Source organism: Aquarana catesbeiana, linkage group LG01 (genome assembly GCF_042186555.1).
Source record: "Aquarana catesbeiana isolate 2022-GZ linkage group LG01, ASM4218655v1, whole genome shotgun sequence".
Taxonomy (NCBI): Eukaryota; Metazoa; Chordata; class Amphibia; order Anura; family Ranidae; genus Aquarana; species Aquarana catesbeiana.
This window is the reverse complement of record NC_133324.1, coordinates 160571808-160579968: the sequence shown is the minus strand read 5'-3', so window position 1 is coordinate 160579968 and position 8161 is coordinate 160571808.

Below are 8161 nucleotides of genomic sequence, written 5' to 3'. Positions count from 1 at the left end.
GTCCTCTCTCAGGTATACACCCACAGGTCACACATGTCCCTTCTCTCAGGTCACACGTGTCCTCACTCAGGTATACACCCACAGGTCACACGTGTCCCCTCTCTCAGGTCACACGTGTCCTCTCTCAGGTATACACCCACAGGTCACACGTGTCCCCTCTCTCAGGTATACACAGACAGGTCACACGTGTCCCCTCTCTCAGGTATACACAGGTCACACGTGTCCCCTCTCTCAGGTATTCACAGACAGGTCACACGTGTCCCCTCTCTCAGGTATACACAGACAGGTCACATGTTACCCGTCTCTCAAGTGTACACAGGTCATACGTGTCCCCTCTCTCAGGTCACACATGTCCTCTCTCAGGTATACACACTCAGGTCACACGTGTCCCCTCTCTCAGGTATACACAGGTCACATGTGTCCCCTCTCTCAGGTCACACGTGTCCTCTCTCAGGTATACACCCACAGGTCACACATGTCCCTTCTCTCAGGTCACACGTGTCCTCACTCAGGTATACACCCACAGGTCACACGTGTCCCCTCTCTCAGGTCACACGTGTCCTCTCTCAGGTATACACCCACAGGTCACACGTGTCCCCTCTCTCAGGTATACACAGACAGGTCACACGTGTCCTCTCTCTCAGGTATACACAGGTCACACGTGTCCCCTCTCTCAGGTATACACACTCAGGTCACACGTGTCCCCTCTCTCAGGTATACACAGGTCACATGTGTCCCCTCTCTCAGGTCACACGTGTCCTCTCTCAGGTATACACCCACAGGTCACACATGTCCCTTCTCTCAGGTCACACGTGTCCTCACTCAGGTATACACCCACAGGTCACACGTGTCCCCTCTCTCAGGTCACACGTGTCCTCTCTCAGGTATACACCCACAGGTCACACGTGTCCCCTCTCTCAGGTCACACATGTCCTCTCTCAAGTATACACACACAGGTCACACGTGTCCCCTCTCAGGTCACACATGTCCTCTCTCAGGTATACACCCACAGGTCACACGTGTCCCCTCTCTCAGGTCACACATGTCCCCTGTCAAGTATACACACACAGGTCACACGTGTCCTCTCTCAGGTCACACGTGTCCTCTCTCAGGTATACACCCACAGGTCACACGTGTCCCCTCTCTCAGGTCACACATGTCCTCTGTCAAGTATACACACACAGGTCACACGTGTCCTCTCTCAAGTATACACCCACAGGTCACACGTGTCCCCTCTCTCAGGTGTACACAGGTCACACACGTCCCCTCTCTCAGGTGTACACAGGTCACACACGTCCCCTCTCCCAGGTGTACACAGGTCACACGTGTCCCCTCTCCCAGGTGTACACAGGTCACACGTGTCCCCTCTCCCAGGTGTACACAGGTCACACGTGTCCCCTCTCCCAGGTGTACACAGGTCACACGTGTCCCCTCTCCCTGGTATACACAGGTCACACGTGTCCCCTCTCCCTGGTATACACAGGTCACATGTGTCCCCTCTCTCAGGTATACACAGGTCACACGTGTCCCCTCTCTCAGGTATACACAGGTTACATGTGTCCCCTCTCTCAGGTATACACAGACAGGTCACATGTGTCCCCTCTCTCAGGTATACACAGACAGGTCACACGTGTCCCCTTTCTCAGGTATACACAGACAGGTCACACGTGTCCCCTCTCTCAGGTATACACAGGTCACACGTGTCCCCTCTCTCAGGTATTCACAGACAGGTCACACGTGTCCCCTCTCTCAGGTATACACAGACAGGTCACATGTGTCCCGTCTCTCGTGTACACAGGTCATACGTGTCCCCTCTCTCAGGTCACACATGTCCTCTCTCAGGTATACACACTCAGGTCACACATGTCCCCTCTCTCAGGTATACACAGGTCACATGTGTCCCCTCTCTCAGGTCACACGTGTCCTCTCTCAGGTATACACCCACAGGTCACACATGTCCCTTCTCTCAGGTCACACGTGTCCTCACTCACGTATACACCCACAGGTCACACGTGTCCCCTCTCTCAGGTCACACATGTCCTCTATCAAGTATACACACACAGGTCACACGTGTCCCCTCTCAGGTCACACATGTCCTCTCTCAGGTATACACCCACAGGTCACACGTGTCCCCTCTCTCAGGTCACACATGTCCTCTGTCAAGTATACACACACAGGTCACACGTGTCCTCTCTCAGGTCACACGTGTCCCCTCTCTCAGGTCACACATGTCCTCTGTCAAGTATACACACACAGGTCACACGTGTCCTCTCTCAAGTATACACCCACAGGTCACACGTGTCCCCTCTCTCAGGTGTACACAGGTCACACACGTCCCCTCTCTCAGGTGTACACAGGTCACACACATCCCCTCTCCCAGGTGTACACAGGTCACACACGTCCCCTCTCTCAGGTGTACACAGGTCACACACGTCCCCTCTCCCAGGTGTACACAGGTCACACGTGTCCCCTCTCTCAGGTATACACAGGTCACACATGTCCCCTCTCCCAGGTATACACAGGTCACAGGTGTCCACTCTCTCAGGTGTACACAGGTCACACGTGTCCCCTCTCTCAGGTATACACAGACAGGTCACATGTGTCCCCTTTCTCAGGTATACACAGACAAGTCACACGTGTCCCCTCTCTCAGGTGTACACAGACAGGTCACACGTGTCCCCTCTCTCAGGTGTACACAGACAGGTCACACGTGTCCCCTCTTTCCGGTGTACATAGGTCACACGTGTCCCCTCTCTCAGGTATACACAGACAGGTCACACGTGTCCCCTCTCTCTGGTGTACACAGGTCACACGTGTCCCCGCTCCAAGGTATACACAGGTCACACGTGTCCCCTCTCCCAGGTATACACAGGTCACACGTGTCCCCTCTCTCAGCTGTACACAGGTCACACGTGTTCCCTCTCTCAGGTATACACAGACAGGTCACACATGTCTCCTCTTTCAGGTGTATACAGGTCACACGTGTCCCCTCTCTCAGGTATACACAGGTCACACGTGTCCCCTCTCCCAGGTATACACAGGTCACACTTGTCCCCTCTCAGGTATACACAGACAGGTCATACATGTCCCCTCTTTCAGGTGTACACAGGTCACACATGTCCCCTCTCTCAGGTATACACAGGTCACACGTGTCCCCTCTCTCATGTATACACAGGTCACACGTGTGTCCTCTCTCATGTATAGACAGGTCACACGTGTCCCCTTTCTCAGGTATACACAGACAGGTCACACGTGTCCCCTCTCTCAGGTATACACAGGTCACACGTGTCCCCTCTCTCAGGTATACACAGACAGGTCACACGTGTCCCCTCTCTCAGGTATACACAGACAGGTCACGTGTCCCGTCTCTCAAGTGTACACAGGTCACACGTGTCCCCTCTCTCAGGTCACACATGTCCTCTCTCAGGTATACACACACAGGTCACACGTGTCCCCTCTCTCAGGTCACACATGTCCTCTCTCAGGTATACACACACAGGTCACACGTGTCCCCTCTCTCAGGTCACACATGTCCTCTCTCAGGTATACACACACAGGTCACACGTGTCCCCTCTCTCAGGTCACACATGTCCTCTCTCAGGTATACACACACAGGTCACACGTGTCCCCTCTCTCAGGTCACACGTGTTCTCTCTCAAGTATACACCCACAGGTCACACGTGTCCCCTCTCAGGTCACTTGTGTCCTCTCTCAGGTATACACCTACAGGTCACACGTGTCCCCTCTCTCAGGTCACACGTGTCCTCTCTCAGGTATACACACACAGGTCACACGTGTCCCCTCTCTCAGGTCACACGTGTTCTCTCTCAAGTATACACCCACAGGTCACACGTGTCCCCTCTCAGGTCACTTGTGTCCTCTCTCAGGTATACACCTACAGGTCACACGTGTCCCCTCTCTCAGGTCACACGTGTCCTCTCTCAGGTATACACCCACAGGTCACACGTGTCCCCTCTCTCAGGTCACACGTGTCCTCTCTCAAGTATACACCCACAGGTCACACGTGTCCCCTCTCAGGTCACTTGTGTCCTCTGTCAGGTATACACCCACAGGTCGCACGTGTCCCCTCTCTCAGGTCACACGTGTCCTCTCTCAGGTATACACCCACAGGTCACACGTGTCCCCTCTCTCAGGTCACACGTGTCCTCTCTCAGGTATACACCTACAGGTCACACGTGTCCCCTCTCTCAGGTTACAAGTGTCCTCTCTCAGGTATACACCTACAGGTTACACGTGTCCCCTCTCTCAGGTTACATGTGTCCTCTCTCAGGTATACACCCACAGGTCACCCGTGTCCCCTCTCTCAGGTCACACGTGTCCTCTCTCAAATATACACACACAGGTGACACGTGTCCCCTCTCTCAGGTCACACGTGTCCTCTCTCAAGTATACACACACAGGTCACATGTGTCCCCTCTCTCAGGTATACACACACAGGTCACACATGTCCTCTTTCAGGTATACACACACAGGTCACACGTGTCCCCTCTCTCAGGTCACACATGTCCTCTCTCAGGTATACACACACAGGTCACACGTGTCCCCTCTCTCAGGTATACACAGGTCACACATGTCCCCTCTCTCAGGTCACACGTGTCCTCTCTCAAGTATACACCCACAGGTCACACGTGTCCCCTCTCAGGTCACTTGTGTCCTCTCTCAGGATTATACCCACAGGTCACACGTGTCCCCTCTCTCAGGTCACACGTGTCCTCTCTCAGGTATACACCCACAGGTCACACGTGTCCCCTCTCTCAGGTATACACCCACAGGTCACACGTGTCCCCTCTCTCAGGTCACACGTGTCCTCTCTCAGGTATACACCCACAGGTCACACGTGTCCCCTCTCTCAGGTCACACGTGTCCTCTCTCAGGTATACACCTACAGGTCACACGTGTCCCCTCTCTCAGGTTACAAGTGTCCTCTCTCAGGTATACACCTACAGGTCACACGTGTCCCCTCTCTCAGGTTACATGTGTCCTCTCTCAGGTATACACCCACAGGTCACACGTGTCCCCTCTCTCAGGTTACAAGTGTCCTCTCTCAGGTATACACCCACAGGTCACACGTGTCCCCTCTCTCAGGTTACATGTGTCCTCTCTCAGGTATACACCCACAGGTCACACGTGTCCCCTCTCTCAGGTCACACGTGTCCTCTCTCAGGTATACACCTACAGGTCACACGTGTCCCCTCTCTCAGGTTACTAGTGTCCTCTCTCAGGTATACACCTACAGGTCACACGTGTCCCCTCTCTCAGGTTACATGTGTCCTCTCTCAGGTATACACCCACAGGTCACACGTGTCCCCTCTCTCAGGTATACACCCACAGGTCACACGTGTCCCCTCTCTCAGGTCACATGTGTCCTCTCTCAAGCATACACACACAGGTGACCCGTGTCCCCTCTCTCAGGTCACACGTGTCCTCTCTCAAGTATACACACAGGTCACACGTGTCCCCTCTCTCAGGTATACACACACACAGGTCACACGTGTCCCCTCTCTCAGGTGGTGACACGTGTCCCCTCTCTCAGGTATACACACACACAGGTCACACGTGTCCCCTCTCTCAGGTATACACACACACAGGTCACACGTGTCCCCTCTCTCAGGTATACACACACAGGTCACACGTGTCCCCTCTCTCAGGTATACACACAGAGGTCACACGTGTCCCCTCTCTCAGGTATACATACACACACACAGGTCACACGTGTCCCCTCTCTCAGGTATACACACACACAGGTCACACGTGTCCCCTCTCTCAGGTATATACACACACACACACAGGTCACACGTGTCCCCTCTCTCAGGTCACACATGTCCTCTCTCAAGTATACACACACAGGTCACACGTGTCCCCTCTCTCAGGTATATACACACACACAGGTCACACGTGTCCCCTCTCTCAGGGATACACAGGTCACACGTGTCCCCTCTCTCAGGTATACACAGGTCACACGCGTCCCCTCTCTCAGGTATACACAGACAGGTCACACGTGTCCCCTCTCTCAGGTGTACACAGGTCACACATGTCCCCTCTCTCAGGTATACACAGGTCACATGTGTCCTGTCTCTCAGGTGTACACAGGTCACACGTGTCCCCTCTCTTAGGTATACACCCACAGGTCACACGTGTCCCCTCTCTTAGGTATACACCCACAGGTCACACGTGTCCCCTCTCTCAGGTCACACATGTCCTCTGTCAAGTATACACACACAGGTCACACGTGTCCTCTCTCAGGTCACACGTGTCCCCTCTCTCAGGTCACACATGTCCTCTGTCAAGTATACACACACAGGTCACACGTGTCCTCTCTCAAGTATACACCCACAGGTCACACGTGTCCCCTCTCTCAGGTGTACACAGGTCACACACGTCCCCTCTCTCAGGTGTACACAGGTCACACACATCCCCTCTCCCAGGTGTACACAGGTCACACACGTCCCCTCTCTCAGGTGTACACAGGTCACACACGTCCCCTCTCCCAGGTGTACACAGGTCACACGTGTCCCCTCTCTCAGGTATACACAGGTCACACATGTCCCCTCTCCCAGGTATACACAGGTCACAGGTGTCCACTCTCTCAGGTGTACACAGGTCACACGTGTCCCCTCTCTCAGGTATACACAGACAAGTCACACGTGTCCCCTCTCTCAGGTGTACACAGACAGGTCACACGTGTCCCCTCTCTCAGGTGTACACAGACAGGTCACACGTGTCCCCTCTTTCCGGTGTACATAGGTCACACGTGTCCCCTCTCTCAGGTATACACAGACAGGTCACACGTGTCCCCTCTCTCTGGTGTACACAGGTCACACGTGTCCCCTCTCCAAGGTATACACAGGTCACACGTGTCCCCTCTCCCAGGTATACACAGGTCACACGTGTCCCCTCTCTCAGCTGTACACAGGTCACACGTGTTCCCTCTCTCAGGTATACACAGACAGGTCACACATGTCTCCTCTTTCAGGTGTATACAGGTCACACGTGTCCCCTCTCTCAGGTATACACAGGTCACACGTGTCCCCTCTCCCAGGTATACACAGGTCACACTTGTCCCCTCTCAGGTATACACAGACAGGTCATACATGTCCCCTCTTTCAGGTGTACACAGGTCACACATGTCCCCTCTCTCAGGTATACACAGGTCACACGTGTCCCCTCTCTCATGTATACACAGGTCACACGTGTCCCCTCTCTCAGGTATACACAGGTCACACGCGTCCCCTCTCTCAGGTATACACAGACAGGTCACACGTGTCCCCTCTCTCAGGTGTACACAGGTCACACATGTCCCCTCTCTCAGGTATACACAGGTCACACGTGTCCTGTCTCTCAGGTGTACACAGGTCACACGTGTCCCCTCTCTTAGGTATACACCCACAGGTCACACGTGTCCCCTCTCTTAGGTATACACCCACAGGTCACACGTGTCCCCTCTCTTAGGTATACACCCACAGGTCACACGTGTCCCCTCTCTCAGGTCACACATATCCTCTCTCAAGTATACACACACAGGTCACACGTGTCCCCTCTCTCAGGTCACACATGTCCTCTCTCAGGTATACACAGACAGGTCACACGTGTCCCCTCTCTCAGGTATACACAGACAGGTCACGCGTGTCCTGTCTCTCAAGTGTACACAGGTCACACATGTCCTCTCTCAGGTATACACACACAGGTCACACGAGTCCCCTATCTGAGGTATACACACACACAGGTCACACGTGTCCCCTCTCTCAGGTATACACAGGTCCTCTCTCAAGTATATACACACACAGGTCACATGTGTCCCCTCTCTCATGTATACACAGGTCACACGTGTCCCCTCTCTCAGGTGTACACAGGTCACACATGTCCTCTCTCAAGTATACACACACACAGGTCACATGTGTCCCCTCTCTCAGGTGTACACAGGTCACACATGTTCTCTCTCAAGTATATACACACACAGGTCACATGTGTCCCCTCTCTCATGTATACACAGGTCACACATGTCCTCTCTTAGGTATACACAGACAGGTCACACGTGTCCCCTCTCTCAGGTGTACACAGGTCACACATGTCCTCTCTCAAGTATACACACACAGGTCACACGTGTCCACTCTCAAAGACACGCTGAAAACAAATGGGCGTG